At 40.1% G+C, this 18,776-nt stretch overlaps 1 protein-coding gene across 2 annotated transcripts in view; it reads left to right on the top strand.

Moving 5' to 3' along the window:
* PDZRN3 (PDZ domain containing ring finger 3) overlaps window positions 1-18,776 on the top strand; it is a 147,983-nt gene that overhangs the window by 79,649 nt on the left and 49,558 nt on the right. The gene's annotated exons all lie outside the window — the stretch shown is intronic.

Below are 18,776 nucleotides of genomic sequence, written 5' to 3'. Positions count from 1 at the left end.
GTCGACATTCTCATTTGGAATTAAAGCGGCCTTAATTCAGTTTCATTCACTTAGAAAATTGATTAACTGTATGGACAGAGCATTGCAAGCAATAATATTACCACGGCTTAATGAGTTACAATTCATCAGCTGACCGTCAATAACTTCTTGTCTATAAGCTCCCATTCCACCACAGTTGCAGGGTTTGCCTTGTAATTGTGGGGGGTTGACAGCCTACACATGGTCAGGGCAAGCAGCTAAGCTGACAGGCAGTAATCTTTTCATCTCGATTGCCTTGAAATCACACCCCATCCTTCTGAAGTTTAGACAAGCCCTAAATTTGTTGAGCGCTTAGTGTGGACTTCTGTGCAAACAGCCCTTATTCACATTCAGGACCACCACCAGGAACCACTCCATTTCAGGCAAACAGCATCCCTTCCGAGAGAAGGAAAAAAACCTATTTCTATGCCAGTTTGTGCATGAAGCCTACACAAGCTGTGTCGCAGGGCAGGGGGCAGGGAAGAGGGCCTACTGGCGTATCATTTCTTAGCAGTATTACTCCACAAAAAGCCAGCGTGCTCTCGTGCCATTTTGGGGCAGTATATACTGTCCCAAGGTAGTTGGTATAGAGGTACACCCATATAGGTAGCAATCTAGCTTTGCTAACAGGGTACTTGCTGTAGACTAATTAACCCTACTGAGCGCCACAGTAAGTGAGCTCAGGCTGTGCTCTGTGTTGCAGGCAGCAGCCTGCTGCCCTGGGTGCAAGGGAGCTGGCGTAAAGCTCACCGAGCAATTGCTCACTTCCATGAGTGCAGAGCAGACGTACCTTAAGCAATGCTAAGTTCAATGCAAGCAACCAAGGTAGATGCAGTTGCAATTTCAGGTTTTCCATAATTATTTCCAATAAGCATTCCCGTAATTTAAAACCTCTACAAAGTCAGCTATACAATGAAACAACTGTTCTTGAATGATACCGTTTAAATTAATTATGAGCCCCAGTGAAGGAAGTAAGATGAACAAGTGAAAAGCAAGCACTCTGCAGGGCTTTTCAAATTATTGTAAAGTTTGGAAAATTGGGCCCACTGTGTCTATTACCCACTTCATAACAGTCATAACTAGATTGTTTTGTTTGTTACACTGCTGGATACTCTCATGGATCTTAAAGCCTTGCCAATTGTTTTATTTATTGGTAATTTTGTTGAATGCCACAGTAAAATGAAATAATTGGACTTTGTTTATAGTGCCAAAATATGTTTTCCTGAATGACTGTTTTCAGCAGCCAGTGCAGTTAAGTAAAGCCATGGTCCATATACCACAGAGAGATTTAAGACTGGTATTGGTTATTTGCTTCCTGCATTATCTTCAGATTTAAATCAAGCAAAGCACAACTGGTTTTCAAATTTTGAAGCAGCTTTTCACTACTTTCTATCGTACTCATATTGAAATAGACTCCTTGTACGGAGTTTTCTCCTCCTCATGGTCATCCAAACTCACTCAAATACCCACCTATTCTTGGCACAGGCTCTCTCATAGAAGCACAGGTGAGGCCTTTGGGGAAGGCAGCGTGGGGTTTGGAAATAAATGTTTCAACTACACTAGACTGCACAATTAAAAGATGCTCAGGCAAGTTCTGTAGAGATTGGCCTCTCTTTTCAATTCATGTGGTAATGTCCAGCTTCAGATATCTTGAAGGGGTCTGATTTTTGGAGATTGCTAGTCCCTCTGAAGTCGCTGAACTAAAATGGTGTATTTGAGCTCAAGCACTCTGACTCCTTTTGTCGCTCTTTCCCAGACTTTTTGGAAACATCAGGAATAAACCAATTCAGGCAACGTGTATTCTGAAGAAAAAAGGGTATTCTTGGATCAGCAAGAAGCAGGCATACAAAATCATATTCACACTTGCAAAAGGCACTCAATACAAAGACCTAAAACCCAAGAACGATATGGTTTGGAGTAGCTGGCGTGGCGGAGCCTTAGGAGATGCGAAAGGCACGTGAGGAAAGCAGGGGGATTATAAGCAGAGAAGTAACACTGTAGATTGTGGTAGAAGCAAGAACATTGCTGTTGTAGCTAGATAAAAATGACAGAATTAGTTGCTGCTTATGAAAGCCACCATATGCTTTTTTTTAAAATTCATTCAGGTCTCCTTTTATCAAGAAAAGCCTGTTTCTAGTTCGGCTGTAAGAAATTTATCATTTTAAATGAAAACATACCAGTAAATCACCTCTTTCCCACCATTGTCTCTTCCCCAGAACTCGCCAAACATCAAAACACAAACAAAGAGGGAAAAATGAATCTTAAAAAAAAAGTCTGCTAATCTGTTCATTTATGTGTTGCTTTAAAATAGCCATTGTGGGGTCTTTGCCATTATCTGTGGCAGGCGTATAATTGTGGAAAATTTTAAAGGTCCCATCTGGCTCCCCAATACATTTATTCTAATTGTGAAAAAGCAGGGATATTCTTGTCTCTCATTAGTATAAGCTTACTTGCCTTAGTTTCTTTCTCACAACAACATAGGTCAAAGAGGAGACACCTTAATGAGAATCCTGGTAACATAAACAGGAAATATGGTTCATTTTCTTATCTTCATTTGCAACTCGAAACTTCATGCCCAAAATGAAAACACTAATTTTCTTTAATTCATTTTTTTGCTTTGTCTTTCTCTTGGGCCTTTATCTATTAAGCAGGGCAATTATAGGATGTGTTTTCATCGTAAGTATTAATATTCCCATTTATGAATTAATTTACCAGCATAGGAGCAAGGAACTAAAGGACAATATAATTTTAATTTCTTGGTTTTATCTCTAGAAACAGTTGTTTTCACTTCTTCAACACGCAAATTAAATGGAAAGGAAGAATTACATAGAGTCAAAGCTATTTAAAGTTGAGATGATCAAAAAGAAAAGAGCAGGGCACTTCAGCTTTCTGTCAATACATATTTTATGTGCGTCACCTTCATATAGTCATACGGAGGCCAAAGATAACAATTAGCCCTATTTTCCCTATATGTGGGGAAAGCAGAAAAGGTGACGCCTTTCCAAGCTTGTCATTTTATTTCTTACACACAGGAAAGCACACACATTCAGGAGGTGCTCATTCACTGTGCTACACAACTGCTAAGCTATGAATACAGGAGAAATAGAAATAACATCAAATAATCCCTCTTCTATTTCACTTATGATGCAATTCAACATGCATTTCTTGGCTAGCGAAAACTGGCACTGGAAACAGTGATCTATTGTATCAGCTGAGAAGCGGGTAAGGGCGTTCGAGTTGAAGCTGGAAGACTTGGCCAAGGTTAGCTGGGCTAGGTGCGTTGCTCCTAACCCCACGTGGCATGTCTTTTGGAGCTCGGCGGCTCAATATTGACTGAAGTTTAAATGAAGTGCTGCCCTCTCTCAAGTTCATCCACTAATTCTCAGTCCAAGCGTAGCACTGTTTTTAACCGTATCTTGTCATAAGCAGCAGCTTGAGTTCGTGAAGCTCACAAGCTGCCTGCACAATCCTTTTCTTCATCTCAGGTGTTATTTCCATAGGAGGGCTGCTCTCCTTCAAACTAAGCAAACGCAAGAGTTCCGTAATTAAAACTAACTTTCCTGTGAGGACATGCCAGAATATGTTGCCTATTGTGCAAAAAAGTTTAATGCAACTATTTTCTTATGCTTCTTATGCTCTTGTTGATCCTGGAATATGAAACAGTTAAAGTAATATCTATCAAATCGTTGCATATTTATGACCCAATGTAGAATATCTGTATTTTTTTGAGGAAAAAATGCTGAAGGTGGGAGAATTTAATCCACTAGCATCTGGGGAATCTGAAGTTTCACAAACAGGATTGCACACGTGTTCCTCCATTGTGTTGCATTTCTGCTTAACTGATTGAGAATACTTTAAACACAGTATGTTAGTTCCAGAAAGCTAATCCGAGGAAGATCAGGCGTGCTATTTAAGCCACTTTCTAAAGCAAGCAACTGAAGTGAAAGGTTAGCAAATGGTCAAAACCAGCACTGCAGCTGTGAATGCCCTAGCTTCAGAAAATCAAATCAGGATGCAAAAGTTACAATTAAAGCCAATCTCTTCACAACAGATATGTTTACAGATGCGTCTATTTTAGTTTGTAAAATATAAAGTACCTAACTCTGTAAAGCTGTCTTTACCTCATTATATACATTGGCTTGGGAATAACTACAAAACTGAGCAGGTCTACGTGCGCTACATTTCTTTCATTTTGTCAGGATCAAACTAACTCATGTTTTTAAACATATATTTTCTGCATGCCTCATACATCATGTGTGCTATGAAAAGTCAAACCTGAAGGTGGCCTATGGTTTGATATAGGAGAATGTAAAATTTTGCATGAAAAGTATTCATTTTTCTTCCTTTCTGATGAAAAAATTGGTTTTGAATGCTGGCATTTGGATATTTAAAATAAATGTCTTCCCAATCAAACTACAATTTAATTGATTTGAAATTAAATGTTAAATAATACAACAGCTATAGATTTTTAATATGCTCCTTCAAATCACTGCCCCTTAGCATAAGTTACTAGCGCTTTTGGGAATGAGATCATCCCATGAAATCAAGTGGCAAAACCTTAACAAAGTCACTTTTTCTCTGGCATTTAATTGAAGAGCTAAGTACACAATCACTGCATGCATTTTCATAAAGCGACTGGAGGGATGATACGTGAAAATAATTTGTCTGCTTTATACCAAGGTCATTAGCGCTCATACAGAACACCAATAATGACACTAAACCATCTCATACACTTATTATGTTTGTATAATATAGTATTTTTGGTGAAAAAAAGAATTTAATAGCAAAGGCTGCATCTTTTGAACTAGAGTATTTAAGGGTTGCTGATGTTTTCATGGAATTACATTTTGTGGGATGTTTAGTTTGTATGTGAATTGCATAAAAATAGACTTGTCTAAGTGAAATTTCTGTACAATTTTAAGCAAATTTTTAGCTTTTGAAAAAAACAGCTGTGAATTCCATTTCCATTAAGTGAAACAGCTGTGTACTGTAAGAGTTAGTTTTGCTTCACGAGGATGACTTGTGTGTGTGTGTATGTTCTTTGCTTTTGGACTGCTATGTTCTTTATGGATGATTAGAGCGTGCAGCTGAAACACAGATTTTATCATGCATACCTTTACAAACACAGAATAAGAACCAGACTTTGCCCAGAAAGATTACAGTCTAGATAGATAAACAGGATGAAATCTTACAATAAAAGCAGAATAATCTCATCCTAAAACATGAAGAAGAAGTAGAACTGATACAGGACTTGGTACAAAAGCATTAATTTGGTCAAGTAGAAATGGCTATTTAGTTCAATTAAAAAATCCCCAGGAGCTTTAAATTCTCTTTTTGCACATAGCCATCACTGCCCCAAGCAATTCAGTGGTTTCCTTCTACCTAAGGCAACTTGCAAAAGAAAAACGTTCCTTGCTCGAGTCGCCTGCCCTCAGCAGTTCCATCTGTTAGGTAGGCTCATTCCATCCCCGTCCCTGCTGATAGCATGGGTGCTTTAAAGAAAGTAGTTGAATTGGTTTATTTTTAAAATAATGCAGCTAATAATTTCATAATAATCTAGGGTAGTCAGTAAGAAACCTACATGCAGTACTCTCCTCAAATCCATGCTACCCACAAACTCGATTAATGCGATATCCTTTTGCATAGGAAAAGGGAATGAAAACGCGTTTTCTATCTGTCCTGCTGAACTTGTGACTCTCACTGGGTCAGATTCTTCCTAATTTGGGTCCTCTTGGATATCTCTCATGGTGACACTCATCATCATTTGTTCATTTTTTTCACAAAAACGGTAGCATAATGCCGTAACGCTGAAGCTCTTAGGAGAGCAACCACTGCCTGCGCGTGGAGCATCTTCTTCAGTCAAATCCCCCTTAGACTGGTGTGCTCACACGGACCCATGCACACGGTGAAACATCCTTCTCCCACATCATCCTGTGTTTGCACGTCAGAAATGCCAATTACAGAGTGTTTGTGATAGGCATTCACTGGGACCGTCTTACCCATACTGTACTGGCCATAAAAAGATGTAGTCTACTAGTTAGATCCGTACCGTGTAGGTAATGGTAACACTGTTAATGTGCAGGGCTCTCTATCTTCTTATCCATTCTCAGCCTTTTTCGTACAAGCGTGCACATCCCTCACTATGTGGCAGCTGTATCCACTCATCCGCTCTTCCTCAAGACTATCCTTATTCACTGATTAAGATAAAATTTTGTGGACAAAAGCAGCAAAGCAGTATCTCACATGCTGTTTATTGTTTTAAATTCATTTAAGAAAATGGGAGCGGTGAGTCACGTGTAATTATTCCCAGATAGATCATTAATTACTCGGTAAAGTTTCTACGTAATGCTGCCTTTTGCTTTTCTGCCATAATGATGGGTTATTTCTCATTTATCTCAGTTTGCTTGTCAGTTACTCCAGTTCCCTTTCATCCCCTATCTGCGATACGTATGTAAATATTACAGATTGAGATTGATAAAGGTTTAAAAAAAGGCTGTTACTTTATCGGATTACAGAAGAGTTTATGAGAAACTCATTTGATTATTGTGTTAGAATGGTATCATTTGCACCAATACAAGTATGGCTGGTTTGGTACCTAAACAGTCACTGCATTTTTCATAGGTTTGTAATTCAGCTTCAGAAATTTGAGTTTGTTTGAGAATGCCAAACAAAGATACCAATACAAAAATTACATTTGAAACTAAAATGGCTCTTCAAAAAAAAGTTCATCTGGTTGCACTAGGCTTCTCTTCATTTAATCACAACTTCAGATGAAGTCCTCAGAACTTTAAACATGCATTAAAAAGAAAGAGTAAGGTTGCGGGTGCATTTGAGCTATTTGTTCTTCAAAAACAATCAGTATATAGGCTCTAGCAAATTAATGAGATGGATGTGCCCACTTAAATGGACTTCCAGATTGATGTCTTTTTCTCCTTTATCTCTTTTGAGACCCAACCTTAAGAGTGCAGAAAGGAGAAACATGAGAGGCTGAAACTAAAGGAAAAGCCATTAGTTCTCCCCCGTTTTTATGAGTTTGTTACCTTTACTGTTGAACTGTTGGGATATCCCACGGCAACGTGTCTCTCTGGTGCTGCTTAATCTACCACCTGCTGTATCTTCAAACATCCCTCCCAATACCAGTTAGCAAATAACAACAGCACAGAGAAGGCACACCGCAGTACCACTTTCTCAGAGGTTGTGTGCTTACAGGTATCCCTGAGCTGTATTGCCTTTGGAATTCAAACATCATCAAAATATCTGTGCTAATGTCTTCCGAACACAAGGAAGTGTCTACGTTCTATACAAAATAAAAATAGCGTCAGGTCGTCAGACGGCTGACAATTTGATGGTTCTTTACAACCAACACATAGCGTCTTACTCCCAGCACTCTGGTACGCCCAGATGATTTAAGTGTCTGACTAGGCACAGCTCCCCACCAACACCTATAGAAAATCTGAAACAGAATAGTGATAACTTGCTCAGTAGCAGCTGGTGAACTCTGGGAATAAATTTATCCTCCTCCATAAACACTTGGACATTTATGAGTGCAGGCTGTATTCATCCTCTGATGCACCCAATGCTGTTGTGAGGTTATTACTAGGTCGTTATTATCCTGCCAACTAAAACACATCTAGCTGAAATGTTTTAGATTAGCTTTACTGTTCCACATTATACTCTTTATTTCTCCGTAAATAAACAAAAATAGGAGAACTGCCATGGGGAAGTGTAGGGAGCTGAACTCAAACATCGTTCCTATGTTTGAGTCCTAACTGTTTCCAGTATCCCAAAGCTTGCGTACGTCACCCTATGGCAGTTGATCGTTATAGCCATACCACGAGGGATGCGTTGCTGTTTTAGTAATCGTTTCAAAGTGGCTTTCTTCCAAGAAGACAGGAAGGATCATCTGCTGTCGCGTGAACCGATAACACAACAATCACGCTTGTTGCAGTATTGCTCTACATCTGCTGTCAGTTACTCTGCAGTTAGCTTAGTGCAGAGCTTAGTGGGATGTACGTCAGTAGCAAGTCTTAAAACTGTCTGCAAAAGCTAAACAAAGCTTAACAAAGTTAAACATTTGAAAAGATGCCCAGTCATTGTCACTGATAACCCAGCTCAGCCGCTGTCCAAGCTTCAGGCATCTTGGGACTGAACTAAAAGTCCAAGTGGACACGACTCAGTGTTACAGCACCTTCCAGTCAGAGAGATGAAATAACGCACACAATTACCAGCTTTGGGACTAGGTTCAACTACTAATTCTTTAGTCTTGGTTGTAGCACCTTTGCAATCTTCCTTTAAAAGTACCTGTCTGCTTCTCACTGGTTGTTTTCAGTGCCTGAATTATTGAGTAGATGCCATGATGTTGTGGCATTTAAAAGATCTTGCAAATATTTTGGCCCAAAATGAAGATTCAGAAATTCAGATACAAAGTCCGTTCTTCCTGCAGCACCGGTGTATGGCTTACGTGGTTTATTTATATAGCCCATATAAATGGAAACGGAATACAGGATCAACCTTACATAATGAACCTAGAAATACTTGTTTGCATCACTGATGTTCAAAAGCTGAGGACCATAGACAGTGAAGTGGGAATTAGTTCAGACCACCAACTGAATCCTAAATTTATATTCTAGCCTAGGGAGTTAATGCAAATACGCCTCACTAGGCTACCAAATGTTAAGGCATATTTCACATTTTCTGGTCAAGATAACATTACTTTGAAAAATAACGAAAACACAATCTGTCTCACCAGGGTTTGATGAAGTAAGATGCCAGCTCTGGGAATCGGTCTGCTTCAGCTGTGGCACTGGTGATGTTAGCCCTGCCCTACACAAATTACAGTTATATCGGTCACAGAGATAATCTTGGACGTAGTGCAGTGTGGTCATAAAATAAACTAAGTGGAAGCATCTGAATTTCTCGACTCTTTGATACTTTCTTTAGGTTCTCAAGGGACACGTGTGCTCCCCGGAGCCTGATGTGAAGGCGTTTGAAGTCTATGGAAATCCTTCTGTTGACTTCCTACAGCTTTGGACGTGGCTTCTAAGGCTGTGGGTGTAGAAATGTGCTTCATCTCTCTGGATCAATGTCATCAGCTTTCCTTGCCTTTTAAGGACAAGCTCTGGTTTTAGAGAAGCACGGTATGATACGAAACAGCCAGAAACAGAACAAACTTCCTCCCCCATTACTTCACTACAACTTGAAAACTTGTTGCTTTGGAGCAATAGGCTAATACTTTGTTCTCTAGCATCTTAGCTGTGTTTTAAGGGTACCGATTGCTGTAGGATTTTAATGACACTCCCCAGGTCCTGATCCAGGCCCTCCCAGCCCCTTCCCACCGGACAGCAATGCTCAGTCAGCTGGAACAAATTTCAGCAACCACTGACCTGGGATAAATCAAACCAGTAGCCTTGAGATAAAACACCTTTTCCAGTTCCCAGCTCACAATCAATCCATGGTTTTAATACTGTTACATTTAACATGTGAGACTTCACAGCTGAGTAGCAGAACTCACTTGTCAGAGGAGCAGAACTTCCCAAAATCACATTTATGGAAGTTTAATAACAGCCCTCTTATGCACTAAATGATATGTGGTACACACCTTCCTCTCTATGGGGAAAGTGGTTTATGTATTTCAGGTTAATGACTGCAACACAGTTAGTAACAATTTATGTGAAATTTCAGTTTAAATATTCTAACTATGCTATACTTTTTTTAAACATACTTTGGAAATACTCCAGGGTCCAAACATTTTATTGTATTAATATATCTGTCAGTTTACAAAACAAGCTGGTTTAGGGCTAATTCAGGACACACAAAAGGTAATGTAAATACTTAGATTGATTTTAATGAGGTAAATATTTCACTTTGAGGTCTGCTGTATTAGCATCCAAGTTTTAGGACATAAAATATATTTTTAGATTAAATCTATTTAAAACACATACATTAAAATATTATCATGTTAACTTAAAATTCTAATTCTAGGGAGCTAGAGGTCACTGCCACATTACACTTTATCAGTCACAGTACCCTGATTTGCATTATTGGTGTTCTGTATAATGGTGCCATTATTCCGGATTTATTCTTAAGAGCACACCAGCTCGCCGTGAGGTGTGGTACAGCTGGCCTTTGGAGCAGCAAAGGTGTGTGCAATGACAGGGCTGTTGGTGGGACAGCATTCCCTGAGAACACTGGGCACTTCCTTGAGGAGTCAAGTTAATATTTTTGCCTTCTTCAGCTTTCTGTTCTATCCATTCTTCCTATTATTTCTCTTCGTACTAAAGATATTTTTTATGGGATGGGATAAGGAGGACAGAAAATAACCTTACGGTGACCAGTAGCAGTGAAGTTTGAAGTGCATGCTTTCACTTTAAAAAGGAATTACTCATTTTCTTTGTGGCAAAGCATTAAGAGCTCACATAAAGCGGCCCCCTCCTGATGGCGAGGAGTCTAATTGCATATATTTGCATGGAGTTGAGCATGTACGTGTGCAAGGCTTGATGGAAGTAAACAAGCAAGAACTATAATCAAGTGGTGTACAAGTACAAATCAATTAATCAGTTCATAACTGTGATTTTAACCTTATGGTCTTTGGTTTAATAATGCTACACTTTGAATTCAAGCCTTACATGTACATCTTTCTTTATCCTCCTGGAGCAGTAGGCATGTGTGCTGTAACTTCAGAGGATTAAGAACCCTCTTGTTTATCTTATAGCTCATTTCACAGCTTGCTACCCTTATACCTGAAGATTCATCTTTGGGGTTTTTTTTGCCCCTTCCATTCACTTAAAAATTTCTTTAAATGAAAAAAAAAAAAAGGGGGGGAGGGGGGCCTTGAATGGTTATACCCCATGCTGATTGCTTTTGCTTAATGGCCTGGTTTCTGAGCTTTAAAAAAACACAACTTTGAACATAATAATGGCATTTCCTATATGCTTGGGACTGGAAGAAAATTATAGGCCTGAGCCACTTTAATGTAGCCATCTTTTCTTTTGATTAATTTCTGGAAAAGAAGCAAGGGACTATATTTACCACTGTCAATAACATTTGATTTATTGTTTATTATATGTCATGGTATGTGGTGACTTAAATTTACATTCCAGTTTTAACACGAGGAGAGTTGTGATATAAATTATTTTTCATTGTAATAATAATGGTTGATGTGTTGGAAAACCTCCCTGTGTTGTATAAAACTTTATAAATAGCTGAATACTATTTGATAAATATTTGTTAAATCTTTTTATTTCTATTTTTTTTTTTACTTTATTAGTCATTCAGGGTTGGGTTCCCTGCTTGTTTCTCTTTCAGTGCCTAGAAGAGCTGGTAGTAGGAAATGAAAGGAAAGGCTACTTTATTTTTGGAACCTGCGTGTAAAGGTAGAGGCTATTTACACTTTACCGCTGGAGATTAAAGTTTGGGGTTTGGAACTTTCTGGCCCACATCCTCCAATACCAGGCAAGCTGAGTTTGGCATGAGTCCAAAGAGGGAAGAGCAAATAGGAGTTACAGCTACCTGGAAAGTCTCAGAATAGCCTTGCTGACAGCATAAAACAGGGCAGTGCCCACGAGCTGCTTTCACACCACCGGAATGCGCCCTCAGACTCATCATTCTGGCTAGATGAGCTCAAAATAATTTTCCATTTTAGCACTTTATAAATAAGTAGATAGCTGTAGTGATCCGCAGACCAAATGTGTCAATGCAATAGCTAGCCAGTGTAATTTTTAAAGGAATGCAGTGATTTCATTTAGCAGTAAGAGTAGTGATGCTTTCAAAATAGGTGTCATACGCAGAGGTTTGCCCAAGTTGGATGATTCCGAGAAGGTCAGGCTTTGAACAAAGATGGCAGGAAAACAGTTGAAAAAATTCTATAGGGTTTTCAGAATTATTTTTACGATTAACTTTCATAAAACGTTGAATGTTTTGGTCCTGAAAGAGGAAAAGGAGAGGACCTCCTGCACATCTGAAGGAGCAGGTGGAACTAGAAACTCATTGAACTTCAGGCAAAGGATGAAAGTGTGGAGCCCATGAGGAGAACCTGGGATTCAGGCTGGCTGTAAAGGAAGCGTTTCTTCTATTTTAGAGGAGGATGCAGGGGGTGACCTGTTATTCATCTCTAGCCCTCAGGCTGCTGGCTCTACCACTAAATTAGACCTTTTAAAATAAATGAGTTCAATGTTAGCTACTAGCTGGGTTTTTTTTGTCGGGCTTTTTAAATTTTGCAGTCTTGAAACTCCTCCAAACCTCAGTATTTACAACCTACTAATAATGCCACAATATATGTATTTTTATTAGACTTTCTGTTGAACACTAGTCTAATACCTTTGCTTTCTTTATTTATGATGAGATTGTTTCCAGCTACTGTTAATTTATTTTACACAGCCCATGATGTAATCGTTAAGCAGTTGTAATGAAGATTGAAGGTTTAATAATGCCAAGTGTTACAAATTTCTATTTAATCATTCCTAAATCGATTAGTTACTTTCACCCAAATGCCGTGCCATTGAAACAGAGAGAGCTAAAGATACAAACTGCCGTGGCCAGTGTTTGATAAATGTTATTTTGGTGCAGTGGTAATTGAGTTATTGAATTTACTCATCTTCCAAATGATGTTTGCATTGTCTCAGCCATATGTGTTTAGGGCCAGGGGAAGGTCATTAGGAGCTTCAGACCGGGGGCATGTTTGGGTTAAAGTGATTTTGAACAGCCAGTGTTGAGGTTAGTCAATTAAAAGAAATAGCACAGAGAGATGCTACAGAAGGGCATGCTACAGGCTGGTCAGTAGGGAGGTCCCAAAGGCCTGTTTAAAATAGTCTAAAGATTCTGTAAGTAAATGTCTACTCCTAGCCCCAGGCTCTTTAGCCACTGACAAATTGCTGCATAAGATGTCCTTCGCTTAAAACAGGTTTCAGCTATGAACAAATTTCACACTTTTATGGCTACGTGTAGGACAAGCCTATAAAGGCCAAGGTAAAACATTAAATGATAATACCTTTTGTATATATAAATACACCCTTAAATGAACTTCCTTAAGGGAAGATCAGGGCTGCAGGTGAGACACAGAAAACACACCCAGGCTGCTCAGGGCACAGCAAATCCTGCAGCGTTTGGTGGCAGGGGCCATCCTGGGCTGGTGCGGTGGCTCATCCTTAGCGCGTGTGGCTCGTCACCGCTGAGCCCTGCATAAAGAACAGCTCTATATTCAGGGGATTATTAGCCTGATATGATTAAGCTGTTTCAGAGACACAGTTTGATAGATAATATATTTATATCTACATCCTGGACACAGAGCTTGGGAGTGCTTTGTTCTCCCAAAGAGTGCATCATTTCTATTTAAGACTGCGTGCTGATGACCACATCTCTATGGTGGGAAAGAAATGGGTGGGAAGATTCCCCTCGTAATTAGACAGCACCTCTCCTGAGTGACTGAGTACCAGCAAAGATTTTCAGGGGACCTGATATCTTCTACTCTGAACGGAGTCACTGGGAAGAGTAAAATCTCTCTTGAAGTGAAAAATGGGCCCACTTTATTTTTAATATTGGCTAGTTGCTGTGTATAGAGACCATTTTTTAGTTCCAAAATACTAGAGAGAGGCTCATGTTCGCTGACATTTCTGTTGTGCAATTCTTTAAAAACATGTTGTTTCATAAATACACTGGTTTGTGTTTGATTTCTGTCCTCTAAACACTATTTAAATCAGAAGTAATAATTTCTAATCCTGTAAGATGCCCAAAGCTTAAATCAATAAACATTTGATGAATACATAACCCGAGGACATTCTGTGTGGCTGATAAATGATAATTGTGGGAGTGCCTGGCAGCTTTTGTGGCTAAACCTTTGCTTTTATACAATTAAATGGCTGACTCCTTCAAACACTGGACACACTCTTAATGATAATTGCACAAGGAATCAGAGAGCTTACTGGGGACGAGTGCAACAAAGACCTTTCTCTTGGTGCCTGTAAATGAGCTGCTGGAAAGCCAGGGTGGTCAGGCTCTGTGTGCTGGTTCCCTGGGGGCTTCAGGACACCGTGCCCAGGTCCTGTGCCACTTTTTGGGTCACCACTCATGTTGTCTCCAAAGCATCCCCTCTGCTTGCTCGCCCTGCCGCTCTGCCGAGGGTACTGCCCCGCAGCCGTCCTCTGCCACCCCACCACGTCCGCTGCCGAATGCCCGGCTGCGATCCAGCTGCTGCCGTAACCTCTGCCCTGGGCCACGAAGTCCCCAGCTGACCCGAGGCCAGGAGAGCGTTCCCATGGCAAAGCAGCACTCCTGTCTCGGGGGGACACATACACCATGCCAGGACACATCTGCAGCCAGTGGTACCTTAGTGACAGTGGGATCCTCCGCAGTCATTTATGGCCAGTTTACATCATTTTATGAGATCTGAGCCCAGTAAAGGGACTGTATGATCACTGTAATAATATACAGACCCTAGGATTGCCTCCTGGAAGCATTATGCATTACCTGTGAATGTATCTCAGTCATGCATTAACTCCAAAAACACATCCCCCATCCTTCCACTGTCCATCCCCTCCAGCCTTCCCTATAATTTTCCTCGTATGCAGCAAAGCCACCCCAAAATATAGGCATACGTGCAGTTTCTTCCTCCTCAATCTACCCTGTTCTAGAAACTGCACCTCCAATAAATCAAACCTGGTTTGTGTGTTGCACAGTTCCAAAAGGAGAGGTGTCATTACATGCAGAATGGTATTCTGTCCTGTAGCTGGTAGCTGCTGAGTCATTTTTAACCTCTGCAGTTGCTCTACCATATGCCAAATTTGTAAAATCTTGTTCACATTTTTTTTTCCTCCCTTCACCAGAGAACAGCTCTTTAGGGGAGAAACATGGAGCTGACAATTACACTGCTTCCCGCTGTGAATAAACTGTAGGACATCCCTAGCCATCAGGCTTTACAGGGAGACTTAAGAAGTATCTTTAGCCTTTCTTTCCTGTGTTGATGAAGTTACAAAGCGAGGCACAAGCAGTTTGACTATAAGATTAGAAATCAGCCAGGAAAAATGATTCTCTTTTAATGTATTGTGGTTCCTTTACGTTGACTCCTGCATCACTCAGGCAGAAATGATGGGAAAAAAGTGGGAGAAAATGAAACACTAATTATTTTTATCATTATGTAAAGTAAACAGAGCATTTAGAGATTCTGGCATATATGAGATTGTAGGTATTTATTTTCTGTATTATTCTAGCCACAATGTCACCCAGGACCACATCTCACATGACAAGGAGCAATTAGAGGAAAATGTGTCCAGGCTATGCCCCTGCCAAACTGAATCATGACCCTTCTTTTGGCAGCCTCGTGCATGAATCCCTCCCCTTGGGGAACACCAGGCAGTAGCTGATTTGCCAACTGACATGATACATATATTTTTTTCTGCATGTATGTCATGTTAGTGACGTTACGCACGCGTTGAAAACAGAGCTTATATCTCGGCATAATGCGCTGTTTTTAATGTTGCTTAGATATTCAGAGATCGACACTAAGGTCCGAGGAGAGAGGCAGTGTCTCTTCATAGGGTGTTTGCTTTGTTCCAAGTCAAAATTCACAGCCATTTGATTTTAAAATACACTGTACAATATATACAGATATAAGTGTACTAAATTACCTAGTTTGCATATAAACAGCTGTGGATAGAGTAGCTGAGAGCACCTGGGGAGTTGTATACTACAGACATAGGATTTTCTCTACAATTTATTCAATTAAAGTGTGAAATGTGTCTAAAAGAGTTATTTGAAGGGCTTTTGTTCTCCTGCACAATTTCTGCCTCCCACTCCCTTCTTTCTTTTGTGCCGAAGTCCCAGAACACAGCTCAGAAAGGGAATAATGAAGAAAGAAGTATCTAGGAAGGACACGCAGCTACACAGCAAAGCAAGCTTAGCAACATCACTGCCAGTATTTCTGGTTTATAGAGGCGATTTGAATAACTGTCCTTTATATTTAACATAAAGCTATTCGTTAGAATTCAACTTGTTTATATTTCCTCCATAACTAATATGTTCTTTATTTCAAATAAAGACATCTCACTAGCTCAAGGAATGCTGCCATGATGTATGGACCAAAGCACAATAAACATAGTGAGAAACTTTATACAGAATCACATCTAATTATGTAAATGTGTATTTAATTCATCTAGATATAGCTCCAGCTTAGCTTGTTCCAGCTGCCTGATCAGCTTGGCAGCATTCGTACAACACCTGAACTAGGATTCTGTTGCCTCAACATGGAACTTTACTGGCATTTTAGGCACTGTGGAGTATCTGGAGGGGCCTCCAGATGCTGCTCCAGAGGGCTGCAAGTCCTCCTAAGTCCTGCATCCTATCTGCCAGGTGTGGGGGTGTCTTAAGGCATCTTAGGTGGCACTGGATGTCTGTGTTTTGGCACATGAACCCTGCCCTTACAGACTTCACAGCAAAGTTGCTGATTTTACTTAAACTCTGGAAAAAAACACAGGACATGCTATTTATTTGTGAAAGTCACTCACAAGGCACTGAAATGAAGGCAAGGGAATAAAACATCCAGATTTCCATCTTGGAAAACATAGCTCAGTTGATGCTGTCAGTCAGTCCTTTATTTCTGCAGACCAACTATACAAGCCTTTGCTTCCTCACCAGCAACTGCAAAAACGAAGAGAAATCCTATCTGCGCAGCCAGTTTCCATTAGAGAGTCCATAGTGTCTCCACTTCAAACTGCATAAATCTGAAGTCTAAAAAAGTCAGTAAGGCGCACTTTTTCTCTACAGAAAGTGCATCCAAAAGATGCCCTCAGTCCCTGCACGGAGTGAGAGCTCTGGCACTTGCACTAACTGGGTAGGTTTTCTTCACATATTACCACCCAGTTCGAATACTATGCTAAGAGAAACTTCATATTCCTTGGCAACAGAACGCGGCTTTTGTTAATCCAAGTTTGCTAACACAGACTATGTATTCACAAATCATCCAGAACTGTCTCTTCATCCCGACTCTGCTGAGAAAGGAAAGGAACAAAACCTCTGGCAAAGTCAGAGTTGGTGCTGCAGGAGCAGTAGCCTCTGCTGTCATCAGAAAGCCCATCACACAAATAACGCTGCTAAGAACTTGAAAGAACTAAGATTTTGGGGATCCCATCCTCAGTCCCTCATTTGTAGTATGTCTGTAATATCAGCTGAAGAACAGGGCTTGGAACATTTGCCTTACTTAAAGGCCATCTCAGATCACCGTTCTGTTCTACCTTTACAGAACGGTGCCTTCTGAAACTGGATCTGAGTCAGTTGTACAGTGTTCTTCTTCATATCCTATCTCTCCCCTTGCTAAAGGGTAATTGTAGCACAGACTTACACAAGTACTGCCATTAAATACAGATGCAGGTTTTGATAAATACAATTGTGAACTATTTCACACAAGAGAGGAATCGTAATATATTCTCAAATTGTAATTGGTCATTACAGTAATTAAAGTCCAATATAATTCCCTTAACATAATCCACCTATTTTTAAATTACATCTAGTTGGTATTTGTCAGTAAGAAAGGTGCAATAATTAACTGGGATCATCCTGGGAACATGAAAACTCCTACTGGTGATGAAGCATAATGTTTATGATAAAAAAATCCCAAGCCCTAGTCCTTCAGTACTCAAACGTAACGTTCGTATTTGGACAATCTTGCAATTGTTCCAGAGTAACCTTTTATCCAGCTAATGCAGAGACTGGGTCCGTGTCTTTGTGTGGTTATAGCATGAGACAGCATTAATCTTACCAGCATCCCAGTATCCAAAGTGAAGGTAGACACGGTTGATAAACATGAGAAGGTAAAACACGAGCCAGGTACTATACTCATGAAACCCAGCCTCCTTACCATTTCCAGAAAATAAAGAAATCAGAAAAACGGCTATAATTTCAGACACGACTGCATTGCCAGAATCGTATTTTTCATTTGCATCGGTCTGTAACTGCTTGGTGCTATATACTCTTTATACAGCTACAGAGATGAAGAACTGTTTTGTACTCCCTAGCAGACTGCTAGGGGTTTCAAGAGGCAGGAATACCTACGCTGTGCATTCATTCCTCCAGCTGCCGCTTATATGAGGAAAGATTTCCCATGCCCCCTTTTTTGCTTTGATGTTGTGTATTTTCCATGTCTCAACAAACATTTCCGTAACTGCTCATAGCCTTTCTGCAGCATAGGTGCCACAACAGCGACACGATTCCTGGTCGTGTAACGAGGTTACGAGCAGCAATGCAAGCGCTCAGATTGTCAGCAGACCTGGGGGCGGGTACTGGGTTATTTCAGAGCTGTGGCACCTGATGGAAGGGGTAGAAATGTTTTTTCTTTTCAATACAAGTTCATTTCTGCAGTTGCTGATGGTATAGATCAGGACTCCCCAGGATAAACTTCTCAAAGTTGAACAGTGTTTCAGAGCCACCATGTAATTCAGAGACATTTAGTACAAGCAGTTGTTCAATTTATCATCTTGGAGTGCCAACTTTTTTAATAAAACTAACAAATAGGCACCTGATGGCAAGCAGGGTGAAATTACTTTTTTTTGTAATTAGATTTCAGACAATGTTGTATTATGTAGTTAAGGGAAGGAACTTTGCCTCAAATTTCAAAGTGGTGAATCTCAGTTTAATTCTCCTAATGGCAGTTAACACAGATGGCTAAAAAGAGTCATTATCTTCTTTAGCTTTCTGCCACCTGCCACAAATGAACTGTTTTCTTTAATTGCCCAGAATTACTCTTAATCACACAAAACAGATACTTAAATCCTAGT

Source organism: Nipponia nippon, unplaced genomic scaffold, assembly GCF_047370975.1.
Source record: "Nipponia nippon isolate SJK-2023a ecotype South Korea unplaced genomic scaffold, ASM4737097v1 scaffold_9, whole genome shotgun sequence".
Classification (NCBI taxonomy): domain Eukaryota; kingdom Metazoa; phylum Chordata; class Aves; order Pelecaniformes; family Threskiornithidae; genus Nipponia; species Nipponia nippon.
This window is presented reverse-complemented; position numbering and strand designations above follow the sequence as displayed.